Source organism: Erithacus rubecula (genome assembly GCF_903797595.1).
Source record: "Erithacus rubecula genome assembly, chromosome: 2".
Classification (NCBI taxonomy): Eukaryota; Metazoa; Chordata; class Aves; order Passeriformes; family Muscicapidae; genus Erithacus; species Erithacus rubecula.
In genome coordinates, this window is record NC_136685.1 from 105,388,891 (window position 1) to 105,416,562 (window position 27,672).

Here is a 27,672-nt window from a genome sequence, read left to right on the forward strand (position 1 = left end):
ATGGGGAAATGACTGCAATTAATGCTAGGCCATTTATAGCCCTCGATTCCATAATTTTCAGAGAGCATATCTAATTTAGGAAGGGATTAATATGCCACAAGTTTTCATCTCCAGTCAGACTGAGGAGGAAATATGGGAAAACACTTTTTTTTTCCTAAATCAGAATGAAGTAGTAAACTGAAAGATTTATATATTTTGGTTTCCTTAAACCAAATTTTTGCTTCCTTATTCAGTTGTGGCATTGCCGTGGTTCAGCTGCAATTCCTCCCTCCTATTTTTCATGTAGTTTTTTCCTGTTTCCCACTTTTTTTGACTGGAAAACTGTATGAGATGTGAAAGGTGATCAAAACACATCTGAAAATTTCCAATCTCCCTCCATTTTCAAGTACGGAAAAAGTAAAAGAGGGAAAAGCCTGAAAGGTCCTAGTAGTAATGTCAAAACCATTTTTGTGTTCAGTGTTTTCGAAACCTAAAGGAAATAGAGAATCTCCGGGAGTGTGTTTTGACTGTCAATGTGTTTCACTGGATTTCTGTTTTTTGTTGAATTCTGTTCTAATACACTCACTTATATATATGAATTTAGGAGTTGTTGATTTCTCCCATGAGAAATTCTGATGTTGTTTGGTGTCCAAATAAATCAAACCCCAAGCAGATGCTTACAAAGACAAAAGGTCATATACTAATGTGTATATTAATTAGTGTATATTAATAAATATATAAATCAATAGCACAAACTGGAGGGATATCCAGAGCGTGGAGGTAGCTAACCCTGCATGATTTCAATGGGATATCCCTTCAGGAGGGAGAGGGTTTTTCTCACCTAAATTTATCCACCTGCAGAGGCTGATGCTCAGAGCCACATGGGAACCAGTCCCTCTGGTGCTCCTGGGGCAGAGAAATGGGCTCTGTGCCCAGAGCTCACCCTAAAATGGGACAAAGGAATCAGCCCTAAAAAAGCATCTCTGTTTGGCCATGAACTCAGGTTAGAAGGTGAATTCAGATGCAAAGGTCTGTGCTGGGGGAGATAGTTCCCATCTGATTTTCCTCTCTCTAATTAGCTGTGTCAGGCACTGAAATGAATTAGCAGGCCCAAAGTTCCTGTCCCAAAGAGTCCAGATTTTAGGTCAAAGTGAGTGTTTTCTCTTCAGAAAGCCTATTCCAAGCCCCTAAGTCACATATTTGGATATTCCCTGCTCAATGCTGCTAAGGCTGAAGACCACCTTTCCTCACTGGGCAGAGGAAGATTTCCAGAAGGCACCTAAGATCCTTCCCAGGATGAAGTCTTTGAGCTTTCAAAGCCAGTTCTTTTCAGGATTGAAGTCTCCTCACTCAGTAGGAGGAAACACTCTCAGGTCTGTGTTGATCTGGGTACTAACTCCTACTGAGAGTAACAAAAGTAATATTTGAGGAGCTTTTGAAAATCATATTTACCTTCAATTTACAATTTTGGTTGGTCAAATACCTTTAATAGCACCTCCTGAGATACTGGGCAGCAAAGAGCTGAGTCCTGCTTAAATACCTTTAAACCCCAGAGTGTGCTTAGCTTAGAAGCACAGGACTATTCACACGGCAGGTTTAGTAGCTTTAAATTAATTTCTACTGACTATGCCACATTTTATCAGGTATTTTTTGTACAGGAACCACTTCTAATGTCACTTGCAGCCATAAATCAGAGGAAGCTGTTGCTAAATCAATATTCTGAGGTGTGACATGCAATGTGTGGCTGCAAAGCCAGATCTTCTGCCCTGAGATAACAATGTAGGAGCAGCAGTGAGGGGATTAGGGGTCTCTGAGCTGTTTGCTTTCATGCTGAGATGAGCTGTAAAGCAAAGCAGGGAAACAGAATCAGAAAAAACAACTACAGGAAAGTTGACATATGTATTGCAGAGTCTTTTAGATGAGTCTTTGAGATGTCCAGTTGTTTCTGTTTATGGCATTGCATGGCTTTGGGGTTACAGGCTTGGCTGGCACAGTCAAGGGCTTCTGTTCAGATCAGACTGGGGATTCAGAGAGCTACAAGGAGGAGAATACCCTGGGAAGAAAGGTTCTCTAACAGCACTCAGGGCATCCAGCTGGCAGGTAGGGTTCCTGGCCTCTCATCCCAGTTTTCAAAATTATTTTGCTTGGGTTTCGTTTAGTTTTGGTTTGTTTTATGCCAAGGTTGTTTATTGTAAAATACATGAACACTCCCACATGCAGCTGAGAGCTCTGACCATGGGATGGTTGTGCAAAGGGCAGGGCATTCCCACCTGTGTCTGTCTGCAGCTGGGAGAAAACAAGCCATGAGCACTGACCCTTCTGAGAGGGCTCTGGGCATGAAGGGATGGAGGCACCTCCCCACCTGCTGTGACTCAGGGATGTAGGGCACACCAGTGAGGTGGCATTTCACACACAGCTCAGCTCAGCACCCTCTGAGCATCAGTGCCACAATCCTGGACACCATCCTGTCCCTCCCCCACTCTGAGCAGGGACAGTTGGAGCAGTTTCCCAGGGCCTCCCAGGGTTCCTGTTCCTGCATGGGTGGAGACTCCATAATCTCTCTGGGCATCCTGCTCCAGTGTCTGGTCACCCACTGTATTCCTGGTCACCTGTAATTACTTGGACTTCTTGTATGCTTCCTTTTTATGGCTCAGTTTTGTCAGGAGTTCTGTGTTCCTCCATGCAGGCTCCTGCTGCCATTATTTTCAGACTGTTGGCATGGACAATTCTTGAGTTTGAAGAAGGTTGTCCCTGAAAATTTACCAGCTCCCCTCCCCTCCCCTCCCCTCCCCTCCCCTCCCCTCCCCTCCCCTCCCCTCCCCTCCCCCTCCCCTCCCCTCCCCTCCCCTCCCCTCCCCTCCCCTCCCCTCCCCCCCCCCCCCCTCCTCTCCCCTCCCCCCCCCTCCCCCCCCCCCCCCTCCCCTCCCCTCCCCTCTCCTCTCCTCTCCTCCCCTCTCCTCTCCTCTCCTCTCCTCTCCTCTCCTCTCCTCTCCTCTCCTCTCCTCTCCTCTCCTCTCCTCTCCTCTCCTCTCCTCTCCTCTCCTACCTTTCTTGACTAATTTCAATCCCCATAAAATCAGGGTTGAAGTAGTGGGTTTTTATCTCAGGAAGGATCTGGTTTGCTCTGGAAAGACACAAATATTAGGAACGCATCAATCCTGCTTTGCTGGACTAGTGCCTTTGTGCTTTGGTGGCAACTATTTGTTATCCAAACAAATGTAATATTTTCATATTAACCAGTCAAGAGCAGTGGCTGAGGATGAGCTGCAGGGGCTCCCAGCTCCCATCTGTCTGGGGGGCAGGAGTTGTTTATAGCGCTGCTTTGGCTGCCGGCACAGCCCCAGCTCCCACAGAGCCATATTTTACTACCACTGGATGAATGGTCTTCAAAGCTGTGTGACATTCTGTGCTTTGCCAGGCTGCTCATCTGCAGGGCTTTTTCAGTGTCCATAAAATTCATTATCATTGTAGCTCTGCCTAATTAGCCCATAAACGTTCCAGCGTAGTCCATAAATTACCCTGACCTTAAAGGGCTTATCTGGTTGGTGTAATAAGTAGGTCTATACACTGGTTTTTTTCTATTATAATAGTCAGAGTATTATTTATATGACTGGGACTGAACTATGCCTGAACTGTGAAAGAAGCACTACACTATAAATAAAGAGTATTTTACTGTCCAAAGACTTTAAGCCTAGTTCAGGGCATGTTAGCATCTGCCTAAACCATCTCATTTTGCTTACTCTCTGCTCCAAACAAGTAGAGAGTGGACAGACAAAGCATATCCAGAAATACTGATGTACAGTGATCTACTGCACAAATAGTCAGTGTTAGAGGTTCTGAGGGCATTTTGTATTTTGACAGGTCATGAGTGCTCAATAACATCTTAAAGGATTCCTGGAGCTCAGCAGGAGGTGGTGAGTTTTGTTGTGGAGCTACAGCAGGTATGTTTTAACACATACATTTTGCCATGTTGTTTAGGTTGATCTGTAACTAACATGGGAGGAGCTTTGTTTCTAAAAATGTGAAGGAAAAAGTTATCAGTGGTTTTCAAGCACACTGATCTAAAATTGAAACTTGTTAAGTGGTTAACGTATGAACTCAGGTCAAACACACAACATAATGGCATTTTTTTCTAGCCAATTCTGTTATTTTAATATTTTGGTGTTTTATTGGAAGGTCATTTTAGAAGGCTTTCACTTTTTTGTTTGTATGAAAACAGCGTTTCAGAAGGGAGTTTCTGTGGGACACTCAAGGCCCCCTCCAAAGCCCAAATCCAGGTGGGTGCCTAGGAAAGCACACAGAGAGGGAGGCAGGTCTGTGGTGTCTGGCTCCTTTCTGCTCTCATGAGCAGCACCTGTGCACTCTGTGCAGAGCCAGCCCACTCAGGGGTCCGGGGCTCTCACTGCACCTGAGCAGGCTGAAGGAACAGCTCTGCCACCAGCTGTGCTGCTGTGCCTTTGGGACAAATGCCCAGGGTCCAGCCCAGCAGAACAAACGTCCCCAAGGCCCAACCTGGGGTTATTCAGCAGCTGCTCTCAGAGCAGTTGAGAAACCAGCAGCGAGGCTGGCGCCTGTTAACTGCCCCAGGTGATCTGTGTTAAGGCAATTACTGACCCCAGCAGGGAGTGCTGTGCCCTCACAGCCATCTGCAGCAGCTCCTGCAGCCATTGCTCCTTTTGGCTCCTGGAGAGAGCCTGAGCACCTGGCCTGAGCTGGCACCAGAGTGTGCAGCAGCCCTGGGGCTCGAGGTACAGTGCTGTAGAGGGGGGTCACCAGCCCTTGTGCCAGCTGTGCTGGGGGTTTCTTCTGAGGTGAAGGTAAAGGGGGCAACACACTCTTGGCAAGTCTAATCTTAGACTAAGGGGTGCTTTGGTGGCATATTGGTGTGAAAAGGAGTTTGCCTGGCTGAGTTGATGTCTCCAGACAGAGCTTTACCTCAGCAGCTGGAATGAACTTGGGGGAGGCCTGTGTTTCAATACTGTGTCTTAAATGCAGGAAATATATGTCTGAGGAATATGCTTCGCTGTATTTGTACAGATAGTGCAAAGAGATGGATTTTGTGTGGACACAGGTCTGGCACCTGAGTTATTTCCCTATGCAGAAAGCATTTGTCTTTGGTGGTAGAGACAATTTGATGAGCAATAGTGGGGCTGGGTGTTGCTCTTGTTTTTGCCATGAACTCTGTTTTTGACCACAAATAAGTTATTATTTTTCCTGTTTAATTTCTCTATTGATAAGCTGCAAACAGTGGTGCTTCCCTGACTATTACAGGTGGTGAGGGCTTAAGGCCATGTGTTACCAGGGTTTGCTCTGCACCATCACCCAGGGCCCTGCTGAATAGGGATTGGGGTGTCTGTGCACCAGTAACACCAGGTGTCCTCACCACCTGCTGGGAGTTACAACTCTCTTCTTAATTTAATTTGTAAACCTGAACAAATGTAATTTGTAGGGATACTTCTGTGGAGGGTGTTTTGCTCTTTAAAAACAAAATCAGTTTTGAAAACAGCTCAACTATTTCTTCCTGAAGTGTTTTTTTCTCTCTCTTCCTGACAAACTCACCTCAGCTAACCCAAGGGGAGTAAGTTTCATAAGGGATATTTTTTCTTTCAGCTGGTACTCCAAAAGATGCATATTTTTGTTGCTGTGTGCACAATTATTTTGCAACTGTGAGCACCATCTCTGTAACTTAGGAGGACTTGTGGTCACACAAAGCTTGTTCCATGACATGTCTGAGCCAAAATCTGCAGAGGAATCTGCATCCAGCCACACACCTGCATTTCCTGTGCTGTTCCCACTTAGCTGGGTGCCTTTATCCCTGTGTTAGGACAGGATGGATGTGTGTAGTTTGAGACTTGTGTTGGGGTTTTGTGGGTTGTTTGTTGTTTTTATGCCAGAAGCTCAGGAGAGAGATTGACACACACAGGGTGCTTCTAACAAGCACCAACTGCAAAGAATCCACCTCAGGGGTGGAGGGAACTGTGAAGTGTTTCTCACCATTAGTTTTCCTGGGTCTAAGAGTGCTAGGTTGTTACTGGTTCATTTGAACAACCATCCTTTCCTCCACTGTTAACTATTTGTAGTTCTGGGGAGCACAGAATCGTTCCAGTGTTATGAATAATTTTAACACACTGGAATGTCTTTTCTGGTTATATCTATTAGCATTCCAGCATCTCCCACCTTGCAAGATGATTTCTGATTCTGCATGTTCTTGCCTGTGTGTGTGTTGGACTAAGGTGATTGTATATTGTATAAGGTCTTGGGAGTTGTTGATTATAAACATGTAGAACTTTTTTGACTTCAGGCCTCAACACTACAAAAGAAGTTGGTTTTGGAGAAAACCATTTGAGCAATGTAAATTCACCAAGGCAGATTTTACAGGTGGGGCTTCTAATTATTTGTAAACAGAATCAGACAGCATATACCTGTTCAAGTATGCACCAAATAGTGAAGATTCATCTGTGGTTATGCAGTTGGTGCTATTTAAATAGCTGTGAGTTTTGGTAACTAGAAAGAATTTATTTTTTGAAGCAAAGTCTGGATTCTTCTATGAGAGACCAGGTCATGGCTCATTCAAGGCTTGCTGTTGTCTAAGTTGGTAGGTGTTAAATTTTTATGTTTAGGAATGAGGAAGACTTGGGGATATGTTTAATATTCTTCATTCCAGGGATGTGAACTATGAGGTGTATGGTTTGCAGTTTAGATGCTGGATTTCATCTCTGGCAATACTTTTCCTGTTACACTTGAACCAAACATTCAGTTTTCGCTTCAAATCCTAGAATAGGATCATAAAGACAAAAGTATTTATTCTGTAGGTGACATGGCCAGCTGCTAAACTGGCTTAATTGGGAGAAAATTATACTCTTGGTTTACTTTTCTCTTGTATCTTGTTAGCAAACCCAAATTCTGTGTTTTCCATCTGCTGCTTTCAAGCAGGTCCAGTAGCAGTTTTCCCCAGAGAACAGCTGTCACCTAAAATTGGTTCTAAGCAGATGTTTCCCAACATGTCTTCAGCAGTGAATATGTGTATGACTTAGAGAATCTTCCTAGGAGGTGTTTTAGCTTTAAGTGAATGGCAAACCAATACATTAAATCTACATGCTCTGATTGTGGCACCTAAATCACCCTCACTGACTTCAGCAGGACATGGATAAACCTGTGTGGTTTTGCCAGAGGATAATAAACTGACTTTAGCACTTTCCCAATCTTTGGATTCTTGCAAAGACTACCATGGGATTGTTCTATAACAGTGCAGATGGATTGATTGCCTGGGTTTCATTTCCCTTTGTTATTCCCTTCAGTATATCTTGTGCTGAGCATCTCTTCTATCTGTTCTCTTCAGATGCCATTGTGCTGTCAAAAGAGCCTTCAGACAGGACAATGAGTCTCCCAGCCTTTGCAATGATGAAGTATTTTTGTTTTCAAAAGCCTTCAGCAGTGTCCCTGCTGCTCCCCACCAAGCAGAGTAACACAGGAGTTGCTCTGAGTTATCAGATTTCTCCTTCTGTTCCATTTTGGATGACACATTTATGGAGAGTCCTCCAACCTGCTCACCTCCCCCAAGCTCACCAGCATCTTGTGAGCCTGCTGGGGAATGCATTGGTGCTCTGGAGTAGTCACTGAACCTTGACAAGTGGCTCCACACAGACCTGGGAGGCTGGAATGAGATCTGGTACTCAGTTGGTGCCCTGACATTCAAAAATATAATGGGTGAAATCCTGGACCTGCCTGAAATCAATGGGAATTCTGCCACCAACTTCATCTCAGCCAGGATTTCGCCCAATTTATTTCAGCAGCATGAGTGTGCAAGGCCAGGCTCTCATCATGGTCCCACTGTGCCACAGCTTCCAGGCTGTCTTGTGGAATTGTTCCTTGTTCTCAGTAATGAAATTCAGTGGGAATTCTTGCCTGTGCCTTTGTGGGTTAGGAATCAGCTCTCAGCTGATCAACGGGGCTTGCACTGTGCTCATGGAGGGGGAATTGGGAGGCTGTGGAGGTGTTCACTTCTTGCTGAATGTTTGCTCCAATGGGGATGTTTTGGGAGTCTTACTTCTAACAGCATCTTTTGGAGCTTGTTGTATGTGGAGAAGAAGAATTTGGCCTTTGCCACAAGCCTTAACTCTAGCAGGGCGTGTGCATGTGTTAATGCCTTTTTTTCTATAGATATGCTTGATCCAAAAAATGTGGATTCTGGAATTTGGATGCAGCTGTAAGTGAGGGATCTGGTTTGGGAGGGAGTGTTGATCCTGCCTGCTCTATGAACAGCCCTTAACTGTCTCTTTCCTTGCCTCTTGGAGATGTTTGTGAGGCCCATTCATTGTCCAGGTCTCCCTGTTGATTTATTTTATAAGACTGAAAATGCAGTTTAAAAAATTGTTAATTTGTCCAAGAAACTAGAATCAAACTAAACCAACAAAACCAGGAAAGTTCACTCTGAATTTCTGGGATGGGAGCCAGTTCTCAGCCACATGTTGTAACTGTATTATTTATGTCCTTATTTATTGACTACATTGGCACCTAGAGCTCCCATCTCGGCCTGAGACCCTGTTGCAGTACATGGGAAAAGCATAGTAAGGGTGAGGCCCTGGCTGTGAAGACCATACGAGGCACAGCAAACAGAAAAAAATCTTCCTATAAATCCCATTTTACATAGAAGAGGGCTATGTCAAGAAGAGGCTTCTCTCTGGCTAAGTTGCACAAAGAAATGAGAGTTCTCCTGTGTCTCAGGTAGGGGCTTTAGAACAGTTCTAGCTCCAACACTGTGCCCTTGTCTCTTCTCTTTTCATGAATAAATCTCCTTTCAGTTTTTCCTCTGGATCCCACTCTCCATTGTCAGGAGCAGTGCCACCTCTGGCACTGAGAGTGAAAGGATTAAGGGAAGGGCAATGTCCCATTCCACATTTCCTTTGCTTCAGTGGTTGAGGGAAAATGTTTGTATTATATAAAAATAGTTTCTAGAATCAAATCCAATTTATTTCAGTCAGGCTTCAAATACATTAGAGAAAAAGAAAAGATAGATACCAGTTATTGTGTATTGCAATTTGGATTAGTATTTCCTATTGCTCAGGTACCTGTCATTTCTTCTTCCCTCTCTCTTCCCCTGAGGCACTGAATCCCTTTCACTCCAACTGAAGGCATGAACTTGGGTTTTCCCTAGTAATGAAACACAATACCAAATTGAAGCCTCTTGAAGGGCTCATGAGGGAAGTGTACAAACATCTGGTTGACATTTAATCTAGAAATGTCAGGTCTCAGCATTTCCAACCCATGCTGACAGCTCCTTGAATACCAAAACATTCTTATTGAGAAAATATAGGGAAGAGGTGGATCAGAGACCAAATATTAAACTGGAAAAAGGTGTTTGGTTTTTTTAAATAAGTGGGTGTAAGCTCTGTTTGGAAACCTTTGTGTATTCTTGACTGGAATCAGCATTACCATGGAAGGAGGGCAGTTACTGTGGAGAAAGCTGGGCTGAGGCTCTCTGTGAAGGTGGGGGTGACCTCCAGCAATCCTTTTGTCATTTGAGTTGGTCAAACTTAGCAGCAGCTGGTGAGTCTCTTGGTGAGACTGAGGAGATGTAGTCACCAAGTCCAGGAAAAGCCCAGGCTTAAGTGGATGTTTAAGTCCCAGTTAAACAAATTAAAATTAAATACCTGCCTAGAAAATGCACCTAGAAACTGCTTTGGAGACCTGGTTTGGTCTTAAACAGTCAGGCTTCAGTTTGTAAAGTTCTTCAGTTTAAAAAATTATTGAAAAGTTCAGCAAAGTTTGTTTGTCCTTTTCTAGGACAAAGGTTTTATTTTCTCAAAGAGTAATATTAAAATAAGAAACAACCATCCCTGGGAAAGTACTGCTTTTAGCAGATGTGATGAGTTTAAGAACTTTTCTTTTTAAACATTCTCTGGTCTTTTGACTGCATTCTTCTAGTTTTCACTTAGTTTATACCCTCTGTGTCTCTAATTCCTTCCAATATGCTTCATCTTAGGGAAAGAACAAGCAGATGTTCACATGTTATTCCAGGTGAGGTTCCACCATCTGTGACATAACCAGATCTGTATTACTTTACTCTCTGACCTCACATTCTCCTGGCTCTTTTCTCCCCTGCTGTCATGGCAGAGCTGCTCCTTGGGCTGCAGGCAGGGATGATGCACACAGTGTCTGGATTTAATGGTGAATCTTCATCCCATAAGCCAGGCCCCCTGATGTGCTGTATCTAGCAGCAACCATCAACACCCTTCCACTGCCATTCACCTTCCTTCAGAAGAGATTTCTACTTAATGGAGTGTCCTGGTCCCCAGTGAAATAAATAATTTCATATCTGATTTTCTTCTGCCCAACATGCTGCGATGTAATGTCATGTTTCTTATATCCAGCCATGGTAAAAGCAGCAGGCAGGCTGGCTTTTGGAAGTAAAGATATAGGAACTGATCTGGTTTTTATTGGAATCAGTGATCCAGTTCTCACTTCAGTAAAACTCATGACTCACACATGGCTCACAGCATCTCATTTGCACCAGTGAATGCTCTGGGTTAAAACAAAGGTCATTAGAAAATGTACCCAAGAGGTTAAGACCTGTTTAAATACACATTAAGGGATGTAATGTTTGAGGGGAATGTAGTTAAATTGAGCAAACCTGATAGGAGACTGTCTCCCCAGCTTTTAAAGGATGCATCAGATTTTCTGGGCCTTTCTTTATTGTTGGCTGATCAATAAACAGCCTGGCTTTGCTCTAGCAGGAATGGTGGGGTGGAGAGGGAATGGGAACACTTAGTTTCAGGAAACAGTTTCATGTAAGCTCAGCTTGTAAGAATCTCAAATTGAAAAGTTCACATGACTGGGAGGCAAAATTGTCTGGCTGAGGACCAAGTAGGGAAATGAGTGGTGTTTGCTGGGGGAGCTTAGCCCCACTTGGGGACAGGAGGAGTGGCTGCTGGGGAGATAAATGGGTGCCCTGTGCACCCCTCTGAGCCTGTCTCTACCTTCTGAAGCCACTTTACCTGTCCTCCTCCTGAGGAGACTGGATCTGTTGGTGGTGATCCCAAAAGGCTCCATTTCCATTGTTATTTGTGCCTATGTGGAGGCTCTTCCTAGGAAAGGTTCCTTGAGTACAAGCCATGAATAAGTTGTTTTTTTTTTTTTAGTTGCTTGATCATGACCCTTTCCAGGTGATCCAGGAGACTGGGATGTGCAGTGCTGGGGGCTGTGGGATGAGCTGGTGCTGCTGTGGCCCCATAGTTCTCCTGCCATCTGAGCAAGGCCATGGAGTGATGTTGCAAGGCAAAAAGACTTTTCCCTGGTCACGATCATCCCCTGTTGCACAAGGCATCTCATTCTGCTTCTCCCAGAAGGAAAGGCTGAAAGGGATGGAGAACAGAGGAACTATTCCCTCTTTTTGTCCCCTGGAGGGTGTGTTATTTAATTAGGTACAAAGGCTGTTAAAATCAAAAGATGAAATTGAAAGTCTGCTTGATTTATTACAGCCTCCAGCAAGAGAAGAGAAAGAAATCCTGAAAAATGTTCGGTTTTAGTTCATATCTTTCAATCTTGGACAGAAAAGAAAGAAAGAAGCAGGAACTAACTTTCCATGTAAAATTCAGTTTTTGTTTAAAATTTTCACTTTGAGATTTTGTTTTTACTAAATTACCAAATTACTGTGTTTAGTCAAACTTCCAAAGTTAAAAGGAATTAGAAGTTAATTACAGAATGTGGAAGAAAATATTTTGTTGGTGGTGTTTTCTGTGTATCTTCCCTAACTTGTTAAAAAAGAATTCCAATGTGAGATATGTCTCCTTTTATCCTAGTAAATTAAAAAAATTCCTTTTGAACTTCCATGCAAAATGGAAGCATTTTTTTCTTTTTTACCCCAAATTCCATGTATATGTTAATACTCAGCCTGCCCTTTACAAGTCACATAGACCTGAGTTTGTTTGTTTTCAGAATTTGGGTGTATTTTGGTGGGGAGCTGGGTTGAGCCCCAGCTCCAGGCACTCTCTGCCATATGGAAGTGTTTGCAGTTATGTGCTGGGGAATGTGGAGCAGAACCATGGCTCCTCATCGAGGAGCATGCTGCCTGCTGAGCATGTTTGGAAATCCAGGGGTTTAGTTGGGCAGGATATCTGTTTTCTAGCTCAAAAAGAGCATAATTTGGCACTCAGCTCTGGTGGAAAGTCATGGAGAACTGGCTTCCTACCCGCCCTTTGTGACACTGACAGTGTGCTTCTGAATGAGGGAATCCAAGGGTTGAGTGCTGGATGTATGGGGTTTTATGGCTTGTATCAAGGAACTGGAGGGTGGGTGCAGAGCTAGACACTGAGCTGGCAAGATGTCACAAGGAGCTGGTGTGTCAGCACTGGCTACAGCCACAGCAGAGAGAGCCATGAGGGCTTGTCCCATCACACCTTCTCCTCTCCATCTCCATGAACTGCACAAGGAAAATGCAACTGTGGCATAAGAAAACCCCATCCTTGCACTGCTAAAGTATCCAGCCTTGCCCTGTGCTAAGTGCAGGATGTTATCAGCTCTTTGTCTTTCACAAACTCTCTTCAGGCACATCCAGAGTCTCCTCCAAGCCTTAGCCTCCCCAGCACTATTTGTGAGGGCATGTGATGACAGGACAAATGGGAACGGCTTAAAACTGATAGAAAGTGGGGTTAGATTGGATATTAGGAAGAAATTCTTTGCTTATGAGGGTGATGAGACACTGGAACAGATTGTCTGGAGAAGTGGTGGTTCTCTCATCCCTGAAAGTGTTCAAGGCCAGGCTGGATAGAGCTCTGAGCAACCTGGTCTAGGGGAAGGTGTCTCTGCCCATGGCAGGGAGGTTGGAATGAGATGAGTTTTAAAGTCCCTTCCCACCCAGACCATTCTGTGGTGAAGCCTTTCTTGATCTGAGTCCTTTGAGATGCACAGAGCAGGGGTTCTAGAAGTACCACCCATGTGTATTGCTGGACAGCCTGGGGAGACTTGTTCTTTCATTCCCTTCTGTGAGCTTCAAGTTTGGGAATGTGCCTTGGCTGAAGAGCTGCTGCTTTTGAGCAGTGATGTGTGGTGGTCACCTGTGGGGTGGGAAGAAGGGGCTTTTCAGGAGTCAGCTGCCTTGAGTACACAGTGCTTCATCATTTTGTTTGCTTAATTGAAAATTACCTTAGAAATGCACAGTAAATATTGTTAATGCTACTGCAAGAATGTGTGCAAGTTGATTCAATCCTGAAACCAGCTGGAAAAGCACCAGCACTTATGTCATGCTTGCTCATGACTTATGCAATCAGAGGTGGCTTGCAGCACACTTAGTAAAAGGTAAAATGAAGAATTTGACCTCTCTGGCTAAGCTGGGTCTAGATATAGCACTGAGCTCTTAAATGCACAGATATCAGGATTTCACAGAAGAGCCCCACGAGTTTTCACACTTGCCTGTAAAATTTCTCCCCTTCTGGAACCCTGGGGCTCGTGTTGTTTGACAACACACACACGTGCAAAATCAGCCCCAACTGTGCAGAATCAATTGGGGGATGCTGTTTGTGTCTGGAGAAAAGTATTTAATCATTTTTCCAAAGATATCCCCCTGATATGAATGGTAACAGGATGTTTATAACAGAGATAAGGCTGGGATGAAATCCTATCCCTCTCTGGGAGCTAATAAAAGCAAAGATTTGGAATTAAGTATCACTTTCTCTGAGCTGCACACGAATGAGGAAATGGGGTCAGAAGGGCAAGCTGCAACATTGTAGGCACTTTATCTAAAACATAAACATTACTAGAGTGCATTCTGGCCAAATTAACTCTCTCAGATCTGCCATGTTAGCATTCCTGTAGTACTTAAGCCTGCCAGCTTTACTGCTCTGCTGACTGAGGGTTGAACTCCAAGTTGGGGTTGACACTTGCAAACAGGGCTCTGAGTGGGGAGGGTCTGTTGAACCCTTCTGCAATTAAATATTCTCCAAAGAAATGGCAATATCATTGTGAAAAAGAAAAGGTGGGGTGGAGTCACAGAAATATGATCTGATCTGCTTAGTGCACAAACCCCTGAAAAGCAGAGTTTTCTTTGCACTAACAGTAAAAACAGGAGTATTTGCTTTGCTACTGCTCACTGCAAAGCACTTGGGTCAGAGAGGCTGAGCTTGAAATTGCAGGCTCCTTCAAGGCCAAAGTGAGCCTTTGGATACCACACTGGTGGTTTGGCCCTGGGTGATGTCATAATCTTAAAATCAGTGTGCAGCTTTGGGGTGGGAGCACTCTGGAAAGTCAACATCATCTGTGTTTGAGAGATGTCACACAGTTACTGCAAGAGCTGCTCACAGGTGCTCCAACCAAAAGCAAGATCCCCTGGTGCCAGGCAGTGTCCAGGTGTCTCTCCCAAGGACACAAGGACAGGAACCACGTGTTATCCCTGTACCTGTCACCAGGGACAGCTGATGCTGTCTCCACCATGAAAGCAGAGGTGCAAAGGCCTGCAAAGAGGAGGAATCATATTAAAATTAGCACCTTCCCAAGATCAGACAAGCACTTGGGAGCTAAATTACTTCCTTGCTGTGTAAGGAGGAAGCAGAAGAGCAGAATTTGCTCCACACCTTTCCATGGAGCAGATGGCTCCCACAGTAGTTGTGGACCTCAGCCAGGAGGGATGGGGAGAGCTCTGCCCCAGGGTTCTGTTCAGGCCTGGCTGCAGCTGGTTGAGTTTGGAGTATCTGTTCTACTTGAAATGCTGCCTTGTTTAAATATTGTTCTTAAGTTTTCATTCTGATTCAAGATTAAAATAGTGTTTTCTAAATGTAGTGGGCAAGAAACCATCTGCACCTTTTGCAAAAATCAAGTCATGCCAACTGCTTGCAGGGAAGGGACTGATTGAGCTTAGGTTGTTTGGGGGTTTTTGGGGGTTTTACTTTGGTTTTGATTATGTTTTGTTTTGAAGGAATAGATCCTCAGGATCTTCTAAATGCCTCCATAGTAGTGACCACTTTTCTGTCTTCAATTTTACAAAACAGTAAGGTGGTCTTAAATATCCTGTCTTTTTGGGATTCCCTGGGAGTCTTACAGCAGGGAGGTTCACTGAGGATGCTCTTAGAGGTACAAGATTGAGGAAACCTGGTGTCCTCCCAATTCCCTGATAGGAACCCAAAACCCTCAGCAATTCCACTCAGCCCTGCAGGGTTTTCTGCAGTGAATTATCTCAGAACCTATTGTGGACATCAGAAGAAGGATTTCAGTTTGAAATTCCATCTATGAAACAGCCTTGTGTCAATAGAATGAGACTTTGTTACTATGAAACCATTTCTTAAATCACTGCTCTCTAATTTCCAGTCTCAGAACTGTAGATTCAATGGTCCAGAGTTAAATGGATTGTCCAGAGTCTCTCAAGGAACTGGAAGGCAGACAACCCAGACTCAGAAGTCCCAGCCCTTGCTTTTAGGACACCCAAACTACCTTTTAACCCAGTTCTTCCTGAGAAACCTCTTGAGTTTGTAAACTGCCTCGTTATGTGCTTTTTTTTTTTTTTTTTTGGTATGTTTTTTTTAACACAATCTCTTGAATTCTTATCATAATTCCTTATCTATGGCAAAGAGCAGTGTAAATACCTCAAGTAAAATCTCAGCTGTGCTGGGAACAGCTAGTCCTTGTTAGCTGATGGTGGTTTATGTTGCAGATAGCAGTTATCTGAGGAGGCTTTGCACAGCAGTGTAAAGCCATTCCTTTGTCAGCTGAGGTCCATCAAAGTGCTGTGGAGGATTTGGCTGCTGGAACATCCTGGTAGGGCAGTGCTGTGCCATTGCAAGGTGCCTTGGCAGGAAATGAGACAGCCATTCCCTTGAAATCTGAACTCTGTGATGTTGTGAATTAGAGGGGAGTGTTGTCTCCAGCACCAGCTGCCAAGGGATTGTGCTGCCAGCTTACTCCTTTCCTCATTTTATTTCCCAGTGGACCAGCTTCCAGCTGGATCCCAGCCCTTCAGAAAGGGGAGGAGAGTGGAGGCTGTGATTTGCTAGAAATCATTTATATAGGGGAAAATGGGAGTGGGTAAAGAGAGCTGGAAGGAGTTTTTCAAGTAGGTTGTAAATCCACATTGCTGCTGGAAATGCTGCTGAGCATCCCTTAAACCTATCCTTATCCTCTGCTTCTAGCATTGGACACAGAAACCATGTCACATAGGTCACTTCACACTGGCCTTTTATTTTTTTTAAAACCCTCAAGGAGCTCTGAATGTTTAAAATCATGCAGTGAAACTGGATGTGACAAAGCTGTCAGTATTCGGGAGGAACTGGCAGCAGTGTGTTAATCCCAGCACTCACACGGATCTCCTTGGGTGAGATCTGCTCCCCTTCCAATGTTTCTTCCAGTTTTCTTTTGAAACCACAATCAAAACTCTCCTCTATTTTGTTTGAGATTTGAAACAACCAGTGGTTCATTGATTGCACATAAAGGGCTTCTGTGCAGGGGATTGTGCATTGGTTAAACTACACAGAGCTGGTCACCCTTCCTCATCCCAAACCTGGGAGGAGCCCGTAGGGTTTCCGTTCCAGCCCCACTCCCAGGGGAGGGGAGTGATGCTGCTGCTGCTGACTGTGCTGGGGCTGTGGGGTCTCACTGGGGAGCTGGATGAGGCTGCTCAAATAGGGAGAGCCATCCAGACTGGGGAAAAGATCTTTATCCCTCTAGCCCTGTGGGCCTGGACTCCAGACAGCCTGTGGAGGTGTCCACCTCCTGCCTGTGGCTCCTCAGGCTGTGACATGTCTGCTGTGTTCTGAGCTCAATATCTGGTGCTCTAAGTGAACCCAGGGACTCCAGTCCTGTGTTACATCAGCTGTCTCTGTTAAAGGATCTTATATTTTGCAGCCTCCACTTTAAGAGGGGATTAAAATAGTCCAGTACAGCTTCCTAGCTCGCCTGGAAACTGTGATTGGGGAGGTCCCTGTGCCTTCATCTCCCTGCCCCTCTCTTCTCTCTCCCAGGGCTCTTGCTCCCTATTTGGGCCCTTGTGGCTTTGAGGTAACACAGTGTTTCTGGGGTCAGAAACACCCTCTCTTCTCCACCACCTCTGAGGAGCTGTCAGAAACTTGTTTTAGAGCTTGGCAGTGCCCTGGGTAGGAAGCCAAGCTCTGTGTCTGACAAAATCAGTTCAGGATCCTGATAAATTGATCTGTCTAATGGTGCTTCTATATTTGGGGTTCTGTTCCTTGTGGTTGCACAGAAAGGTTTGAAAACATGCACTGGAGAGACCAGCAAAGCATAAATCTATTTTATTTCAAATTTGCAATTGGTAAGGCAATCTCATCCCTCAGCGGCCAAGCAAGGATTTTTGAATGTGTCGTTCTGGCATACCTTATAATAGTTTCAGGGATAAGTTTGTACCAGCTCACCCTGAGTGATTGAGTTAACATGCAGGTCTGCAAAAAATATTTGGATTTTAAAAAATAATTAAAAACACTGTGCAGACATCATTGTTTTATTTAAGTGTGTTACATGGCAGGCTTTCTACCCCAGCCACCTTTACTCAGTAGCAGTTGGTTTCAGTATGACTTGAGGACATTTTTTTCTCTTTTTGAGATGCATTCATGAACAAGTTTGTGGGTGGAAATGATGGATGGAAATCTCTCATTCTAACCAATATTGGAAATTACCAAATTATAAATTTTAAACCATATAAGCACCTTGGATTTACTGGAAATTGAAAAACAGCTGAGAAATCATGCCCTAAGTTCTCACTCTACCCAAAAAGTTGAAGACTCAGATGGGCAGGAGCATCAATGAAGGTAGCCAGGGTCAGTCCCCAGTGGGACCTGCTTCACTGTTACTTATTCAGGAATCACCAGCTGACTTGTGCTGTGTTGAGTTATATCCAGCCTGGAACCTGTTTTATCCCACTTGCTTGTGGACATTTTCCCTGCAAGATTTAGTCTGGTCCTCGTTAGGCTGGAGAATGAGGTTTAGCCTCCCTGGCCTTTGGTTCTCCTGGTGCAAGAAGGGGCCTCCCATCCAAAAATGCCTTTTGACTTGCTGGTAATTTGCCTCTGGGTTTCTGTGCTCACACAGAACCTGGCACAGAAGGGATCCCATGGGAGCAGAGAAAACTGGTCCTGCCACTGACAGCAGCAGTAATGATAACATGGGAACTGACAAGTCACCATTTCCTCTTCTCCTGAACTATTTCCAATTCTTCTGATTAGGAAAAAGTCATTAATGTGTATCTATTCTTACAGTTTTGGATCCATCACTTCTCTTTGCCTAAATGCACATTTTATTTCAAGCCAAACCCTGACATGTGTTCCTACTGAATCTGCTTAAACATTTCCCTAATATTCTCCAAGGTGTCTCTGAGGACTTTAGAGCAGGTAAACTTCTCAGAAAATATTGTAGTCGATGAGTTTTACATCACAGGCTCCCTCTCTCACTCTTTTCCTGTTTTCTTTTCCTTTTGAAGTGGAAACTGTATTCATTTTCAAAGTGGATGTGTGCAGTCAGCAAGGATGAAAATGAAGGTAACTGTCAAAAATCCTGCCAGAAGGGATTTCTCCACTTTAATTCCTGCTTACATTATTAAGACAAGTAAATTATCTTTTCATGGAATGTTTCCTTTTTTTCTGGAAACACTGCTGATAAATGATGTAATATTCAAGGCCCTTCTCCACAGCTGTTAGAAGCCCAAAATTTCTATTCCCTTCACCACAAGAGGTGCAGATGCCAAGTAAAACCTTAACCTGACTTTCATGATGAAATGTGATGGTATCGCAGAGGGAAATGAGGAATCTACAAATATTATTCTGAAAGTAATGGATTGATTGAGCTCCTGTATTTTTTGCTGGGTATTTTTAGGAGCCTGCTCTTGTTGCTACAGGGATTAGGAAGCAGCCAAGCAGAGTTCTGAAATGGTAGCTGAGAGGGGCTTTCTCTGGCTGTGACCCGAAATACTATTTTAAAACCACCTTGACAGGAACAAGCTATAGCTGCTGTGTCAAAGCTGAAAGCTGCTATTTTTATCCCTGAATTTTTAACCAGTTCTCAGGAAGGGCTTGCTTTCTACACTGCTTTCAGATTGTCACTTTCAAAACCAAGAGGACTTCTTTGGTATCATTTAGGAAGATGGAGTTGCTCAAGCAGAAAAACCTCATTGACTGACAGGATACTGTAGTGCCTTTTTGTGAAAAGGGATCCATTTTCTTCTGGTTTTTATCCTCCTCTAAGCTGTCCACTGAAACTTTAATAGCAAAGGCCACTTTTGCTCCATATCTAAAATAAATTAGGTCAGTTGTTGACATTTTAGCACAAGTAGCTTATCTTAAGGGTAAGAGCTGCTTAACCCATTGCAAGGGGGAATGAATACTTTTTCCCCCACCCCAAAATAAACAGTCCCTGGACTTTCCAAACAGTGTTTGGGAAGGTCTCTTGACATCTGACACTGTGCAATTTACTACTCTTGTCAGGTGAGTAGGTTTGTCTCTGGTGACCAATGCTGGTCTCTACTGCACTGGTGATGGGTGTTCTAATCCCCCCTGCCCAGCACCCACTGCTGCTCCTTCCCTCCCTCTCTGGACAGAAGTTTCAGCTGCCCATGAGCCATCTCTCCTCTGCTTGAGGGCCTTGACCTCCTGCTTCAAAGATAAGGAGAAAAATTACTCTATTTAATAATCTAATTGGTTGGAGCCTCCTTGTTGAGCTCTTTTGTGTCTAAATGAGCAGCCTTTAAGGGGGAATGTTGTTTTGCAAACTTATGGCATTTTGAGTTTGGGAGGTTATGGACATAGAGGAATTGAGAGGTGTCAGATCACCTGAAAATTCTCATATGCTGACATGAGGACTCAGCCCATCTCTGGCTGTTGATTTTCATGCTGAATATGCCAACTTCAGCATCCCATCACTATGTACACAGCTGTGGATTGTCAAAGGGGACCTGGCAGGACAGGGAATTTTAGATCAGGATTCAGTTGCATAAGTAGTGTGAATTTTGGATGAGGACCCAAGTGTCTTGTACCTGGTACTTGGCTAATTTTTACCATTGCTGCTCTTTGATTCCATTCCTCTGAGCAGTGCTTATTTTAAATGTGGATATTAAACTTGAGGGAAATACAGAAGGAATAGGTGAATTTTAAGGGTTCAGGGCTAGATAAAATCTATTAGGTTATGAACAAGAAGAAAAGGAAGGAAAATCACACTTTCTCTGGTATATGCACAAAAGATTTGCAAGTTCCCAAATACCCTGGTGAGATGTGTGAATAAGCAACTTTGACAGCACAAAAGTATCTTGTAGGAGTAGTAATTTATCTTTTTTCGATATGAAAACATCATTTATATGGGTTCAAGGAAGAGGGCACAGGTGGTTATTGTGATGGGTCTCTGAAAATACCCAAGTTCTACTTGTAGTCCACTGAAAAAAAGCCCCAGTGCTGCCTGAGCTCAAAAGCAAGTACCTGAGTTGCCAAGGCACTGCAGAAGCATCTTCTGACCAGTAACACCCCTGAGTTCCTGTGCCTGGGGAAGCAAAGCATCCAGAATGGTCCTGTGTAGGATGTACTCAGGAGAAGCTCAGCACTGGGTTCTCCAGAGCAAAGGCAGAGAAATTGAACATGAGTGCTTCACTGCAGGGAGGGAGCCTGGTTCAGCTTGGGCTTGGACATGGCTGGCGTGGCTTCCCCTGCTTCCCAAGAAATCCTGACGTATTCTAGGTGGAGGTGCTGATTGCAGAGCATGAAGTCAAGCTGGGTTTAGCAACAGCCTTTGATGAGAGCACCATCCCTTCTGTCAGATCCTGAGGACATTACCTAACCATCTGCTTTCTGAATTCCTGGGAACTGCCCAGCTCAGGGCTAATGGAACCAACCAGACCATGCACACACCAAAAATGAGTTTTGCTGAGCACCTGGGGCCAAGCCCTCAGCTGATATAAATGGGCAGCAGTGACTCTCAACTAATTTATGTCAGCCCTAGATTTGGCCCAGGAATACTATTATTTCTCTATTTACAGAAGTGCTAGCAGTTTGCAGGAGCTTGTTATTAGGAGTGAGCCAAAAATTTCAAGGGAAATTATGGAGTAATAACAACCACAGAACCTAAATTAGTTGTTTTTAAGTTATGAGAGCATAAAATAATAATATCTGACACCACTAACCACTATTCTCTTTTACACTCTTTAAAACTTCAGCTGCGCTTTGCCAAACCAATTGTTTCCAGATTCTGTCAAAAATATTGTCCTTGGGCAGAAAGCTTGGATGCTAAATTTCAACCCAGAATGATTTTTATGGCAAAGTGACAGAAACCTTGAAAAGGGGATTTATAACGAATACAACCTTAACTACTGTGGTGTGAACAGTGCTGCAATTCTCATTAGCTGAGCTTTTTTTTTCCCTTTTTTCTCAGAATTTCAGAGGGTGGGGCTGGCCATAGGAAGTAGTCGACTTGTGTGTACACTTCTGTCATGCAGGGAAGGAACTCGGCAGCTTCATGTCCCCTTTCATCCCTGAACATCTGTCAGGGTTCAAAGATTCTGAAGCAATAGGATTTCAGGATGGTTTTTCATGTTGTGGCTGTGAGCGTGGGCAGCTGGTGTGACTGTGGTGTGTGAGCTGAGGGGTTTCAGCATCAGGAGTTGACTCTTCTCCTCCTCTTTAATGAGGTTTATTCACTGGGGCACTGTGGAAAGGCTTTGAACCTGGAAAGAAGCCTCAGCAAAAAACAAGGAGGGAGAGGGACCAGCAAGCAGAGGATGTGCCAGGTTTGCATCCTGCTCAGCTTTAGTGCTCAGGTCCAGACTTTGGGTTGTGGGAGAAGGTGAGAGGCTCCTCTGGGCATGTTAAGCACCAGGTGTGCAGGGTTGGGAAAGGGGAGTGGAGAGCTGGCTGGAGGATTTGTCTGTATGTTTGGACTTCTGTTTCCCATGAGCAGAGTTCCAGTCACCAAGCTGTTGTGCGTCTTCGTTTTAAGGTATTTCCTCAGCGCAGTGCAACGTTCAAGGCAAAAAGCAAAGAAAAAAAAACCCTTTAAAACCAGTTTAATAGGAACAGAGAATTTCTGACTGCATGTAGCCCTGAAGCAGCATTGTGACCCTTCTTTGAAATTTCAATGTAAATGTCATCTCAAGTATGCAACTTCTAAACTTTCAGGGTGGGATCTCGGTTGTGGTGGTGATAGAAACCACAGGGAAACCAAAGCCCTAAAATAAGAAGTGATTTCTGTAGCCCACTGGGTCTCCCCAGGATGGTCTCCTGGGGCTGGAAGATGATACATGTGGTGAGTAATGTCATCATCATCCCAGAGTAGAAAACAAACCCAAGTTAAAGGTCTTGGAAGTCTTTCATCTCCACTTTCCCAAGCCACAAATGGCAAAATCTCCACATGGCTTGCTCAGATTGCTTTTGAAAGATGAGAACTTCTGTCCTCCATAAGAGAGGCAGAATGTGAATGAAGTTTCTCTGTTAATGAAGAAACCATTAATAATAATTGACCCTGCTAGAAGCTGTTCTTGTGGTGCATTCTCCTGGTGTGTTTGATAGGGAGAAGGAAGATTCTGCTGAGCTACAAGATCTCTCCTGTCTGTATTTGAAGCTACTGAAATTCATTCAAGAGAAGGAAAGGGGGTTCTTCCAAAATGAATATCCCAGTTGGCAGTTTCATTGGGCATGTGCTTTGCAGAAGATGGTATGAAATGCTTTCTGTGGTTGCTGGCACGGTGGCTTTTAGGAACCATCTTATTTTCTTCTTTTGCTGTTTTTGAAAATTAATTTAATTTATTAAATATGCACACCTATATATACATATGGATGGATGTGGATTGTGTTTGAAGATGATGAGTTGAGTGTCATCCCCCAGCTCTGGGTACCTAAATTCATTAGAAAAGTGCAGGACACTGAGGCTGGGGTGTACTCTGGCAGCCCACTGGAGGCTGTGCATACTCTGCTGCCATCTGGCTAGTGTGGAATCCTTCCTCCCTTGGCAGTCAACCAGGAAGCATTCCTTGCCTCTCTTTTGCAAGTGGCTGGGATATCACTTCATGCAATTATGTGAAAATGCTTGCAAATATCACCTCTCTGCTATAGTGAAACATCTCCCATACAGCACTGATGTGCTCAGTTCAGGAACTGTGAGTTTTGGTTTGGTTTGGGTTTTTTATGTTGTTGGTTTTTGGTTTTAGTTTGTTTTTTTTTTTTTTTTTTTCTCAGCTGGAAATAATAATTAAGCAGTTTTCAGCAATTTTCTGTCTTCAGGGCCTGACCTGCCATTTGGTGGGTTTATATGTCTGCTTGACTCTTCATAAGGGCAGATTAAGAGAAAACACCTGCCAGCCCAAAGGTACATGCACTTTGTCTGGCCTCTTTGGGATCTCCTTTTCCATCTCTCCATGTTTGTGTAATCCAAAGCTAAGGCTGCACCAAGCCAATGCAGGGCAAGGGGAAGGGAATAAACAGTCATGTTTGTTTTCCATCCTCTTGCTGTCAGATACAAAGGACAACTTCAAAGCAATACATAACAAAGTTGGGTGATACACCAACCATAATTAAAATGCCCCTGCAGGAAGTCATGTCACTGAAACAACAACTGCTTCAGAAAGCAATAACAGTTTTGTGCCAAAGGCATGTGAAACTACTGTGTCTGGGCTGGGACTCCAAAAGGAAAAAACATTGCCTCTTGCTTTAATCCATCCCTAACCAGGACAGTTGAATTTAATTCTGAGACTGCACTATTTACAATGGGGCCAAGTTAAAGCACAGACTGGCACAGTGCCAATGGGCCATGTCTGAGCAGAGGGGCTTCTTTTGGGGAGCAGAGAGGTTGATCTCTGTGGGACAGCTGTGCCTGGCAGAGCTCAGCCTCTCAGCTCCCTCACACTCTGAGCTTTATGCAATCTTGTGTTGCTCACTGCCTGCACCCAGGTCCTGCCCTGATGGAATTAAACCAGGGCATGGCACTCCTGAGTGCTGGACCCAGCTCTGGGCTCTCCAGCAGAGCAAGGACAGAGACCTGCTGGAGCTAAGCCCAAAGGAGGCACAGCAGGTTAATCATGGGATGGAACACCCCCCTGCTCTGAGGGAAGGCTGAGGGAATTGGGATTATTCATCCTGGAAAGGAAAAGGCTTTGCATGACCTATTTATGGTCTTGCAGTACCTGAGATTGCCAACAAGAGAGATGGAGAGAGACTTTTTACAAGGGCCTGGAGTGACAGGCCAAGGTGGGGAGTAGTTTCAAACTGGAAGAGAGTATGTTTAGATTAGATATTAGGAATTCTTTATGGTGGATGTGGTGAGGCCCTGGAACAGGTTGCCCAGAGAAACTGTGGTTGCTCCATCCCTGGAAGTGTCCAAGGCCAGGCTGGATGGAGCCCTGAGCAGTGGAAGGTGTCCCTGCCCATGGCAGGGGTTGGAACCAGGTCCAAACCATTACATGATTCTGTGAGATGCAGGAAGAACTTGGGGTGATCAGAAGGTTGGTGTGACCCTGGCACAGAGAAGAAGGATGAGGTGCCCTTATGGTGATGCTGAGAGTGTTGTAATTCAGTGACATCCAGGTGGAAATAGTGAGAAGCTGAACACACTAAGTGCTGTATTGGTGATGACCTGTGCAGAGGCAAAGGCATCCTCATCTGCACCAACACTTCAGCACTGTGATTTATTTGTGTCCTTATTACAAACAAGAATCCACTAAAGCTGGCAAAAAGAACCTGCTCTGCTCCACATCATGCTTTTGTGCATTCCTCATCACTAGAAGAAATGCTCCTCCTGTAGTTATTGTGTGTGGGTTTTTTAATATTAAGGTTGTTGTGGAGTTTTTTAGTATTAAATATCTGTGGTGCTGCTTTATGGCCTGTGTAGCTGCCATCCTCTGTGATGCTGTAAATGTCAGAGCTTTCCTCAGTGCTTTCTGCTTTTTCTCCTTTTCTTTTATGGTCAGGCTTGGAAAGGATAAATGCTACTGAATGATTATGAAGTTGACTTTGGAAGACTTTATTTAAAAAGTCAAGTTACACTCCTTTATTTAGAGAGTAGTAATTCTAAAGTGGAAGCAAATTGTTGAATAGATTTACCTGTAGGAAAAGGGGAAAAGTAGCTGCTGCTTACTATTTTATAAAAGTAGCTTAAAACATAGATGTTTATAAAAACCCAAAAACTCTCAGTGCAGGTCACTTTGAAGAGAAGTTATTCAGTGCTTGAGCAGTAAGCCCCAACAATGAATTTAAGTTACAGACAAAACCCATGTTTTATCAATCAACTGCTACTTTCAAGTTTGACAACTTTTGTAAGCAGGAAAATGTCAATTACAGAAGATATTTGAACCTGTGGAAATAACCCATGGAAACACAAAATGTCTGTTCACACATCAAAATGATCCAGACTCGAAGGAAGTTAAAAACCAGAATGCACTAAGGAATTATCTGACGGAAAAATGGAAACTTTGTTATGAATTTTCAAGAAATATTGGCTAATTAATTTCTTTGGTGAGTTTATAAGGTTATTTAGGATTGGAGAAAATGAGGTAACTTCTGTATTTTTCCTGATGTGTAACAGCTATGGAAACACTTCAAAATGAGTGTCCCATCATTATGAATTCATTTGGTTGTCCTTTTAATAACAATGATTGTACTCAAGCATTTTATATGGATCTCACATCCCATCTCCTTCAGGTGCTGCTTGGTCACTTCTCTGAGCACTTGTCAGCTGTGTCTTATTAAATTCCCATTAAGGAAGGAAGAGCTAAATACCCAGTAAAGAAGCTGAAAGGGGAAAAAATCTAAAAAACACGTAGGCTCAGGCCTGGAAAATTAGTTTGTGCAGAGCAGAAAATGTTCTATTTAAGCAAACAAAACACTGAAATTTACTGTTTTACATCCATTGCCATGATAAAAAATGGTCAGGAACCTGGTTCTCCAAAGAAAAAATTAAATCAGTGCTCACTTTCTGCAGCAAGATGTGCTCTTTGGTGATGTGTTTTGTGAAATGCATCGGTGTAGCTGGGGAAAAAAATAGACATAAACTCCCAGGCTTATGAGCTCCTTGGGTCTGAAGTGTTTGATTTAATGTAATGAGCTCTAGAGAAGCTCTTAAACCAAATGCCAGCATTTCCTAGGGCCAAGTAAGACATTCCACATGGAGGTCTGATAACAAGTAGCAAGTTTTCTTGGACTTGAGTTCAAATGTCCCTTCATGTTGCCTTTAATTTACAAGTTCAGCTGAACAAATTCCTGTATTGAGTTTTGATGCTGTTTTACTGGTCTGATGAAACTAAACCATCTCCCATTAAAACTCCAGGTATATGAATGCTAAATTAGAGCCCAAAATTATATGGTCAGAGGGACATGTTTCCAGCAGTGAGGAACACAGCTTGTTTCATAGATATGTTAATAAGCAACACTTTTTTTTTTTTTTTTTTCTCATGGAATATTTAACACAGTCATTAAAGACTAAACATTTTTAGTCTAACCTGGAATACTTTCAGTGTGGGGCTAAAATGGGAAAGTTTTCAGTTTTTGTGCTGTAAATGTTTCCTTTTTGCATTTTCTGTGAAAGGTTTCATTTAGTTAAACCAGACACTTTCTGTCTAAACCCAGAAATATTTGATAGCCTAATTAGGATTATTCAGTTTATGGAGGTAATAAGCTAGGTGGGCTAAGGAACCTCATGTTACATGGGGGCCAAGCATCACTGCTCACCCAAATCCAGCATTCTTGCCTTTTAAAAATTTTTTAATTTTTTTTTTTCTTTTTTTGCTTGAATTCCCCTCCTGCCAAGGGAGCAGTATTACATAGCCAAAATCCTTGGAAAGCCCCAACAGCCCAATGCTGTGTGAGTAAGTGAGCATTAAACAATTAAAATACCACGTTGTTAACACCAAATACCATTTCTCAATGAAATTAAGACATTCCTGGAGTCCAACCCTGACTGCCCAAGACATTCTTTTCTGCATGCTGGATGTTGCCTGGGGCATGATCAGTGCCCTTCCAGCAGTGTGGGCTGGGGTAGGTGTTCCAGAGGGTAGCACAGTGGCATCAGTGCTGTGCCCTCTGTTCCTTGGGCTGTGGGAGATGGGGAGCTCCATCCATATCCATGTGGGATATTCTGCAGCTCCCCATGGAGTCTATTGGAGCAGCAGCCCAGCCCTGTGCTCTGTGTCAGCCTTGCTGGAAGAGGGGGCACAGGGCCACCCTCAGCCTCTGGGTTATGTGGGAGCTATCTCAGGAATGATCCAGGGAGCCCTGGGACAGCACTGCCCCTCTGGCACCTCTTATGTTCCCTCTTGAGCCCATGTGCTCTGCCCCAGGGCTGCACCACCTCCCTGGCTGGGAGCCCAGTGTTCAGGGGAAAGGGAACACCCAGGGCCACTTGCTGGGACACTCAGTCCTATGAGCAGGGCCCTCCTAGGGAGCAAACCAAGAGGTGACCTGATTATCAGGGTTTGCAGAACTAACCCCATCAGTCCATAAAATATCCCTGCTCCTTCCTGCTGCCCATGGTGGCATTAACCACACCTCACTGTCTCAGCCTGGTTCACTTGGAGACTGTAGCTCCCCAGGGAAGAGCCTTTTTATGATCTCAAAGCACCAGCTCAAATAGTTGTCTTAAATGAATTCCAAGCAAGTGGCCTGACATCACTGGATAGGATTACTGACACCTGTTTAGTAAACAGCAAAATTACATCACATCTTTTCAGCACCAGGTTGTTAAAAGAGAGCTGGAGAGCAGATGTAACCTCCAGAATGAATGAGAGAATTCATTAGGCTTCAA

The 27,672-nt window shown here is 43.9% G+C and overlaps 1 long non-coding RNA gene across 1 annotated transcript in view; it reads left to right on the forward strand.

Moving 5' to 3' along the window:
* Positions 1-3,844: 3,844 nt before the first annotated feature.
* Positions 3,845-27,672, forward strand: part of LOC306797982 — a 58,111-nt gene continuing 34,283 nt past the window's right edge. Inside the window, exon 1 of the long non-coding RNA XR_013773253.1 lies at positions 3,845-3,920. This is a non-coding gene — a long non-coding RNA (uncharacterized lncRNA). The remainder of the gene's footprint in view (positions 3,921-27,672) is intronic.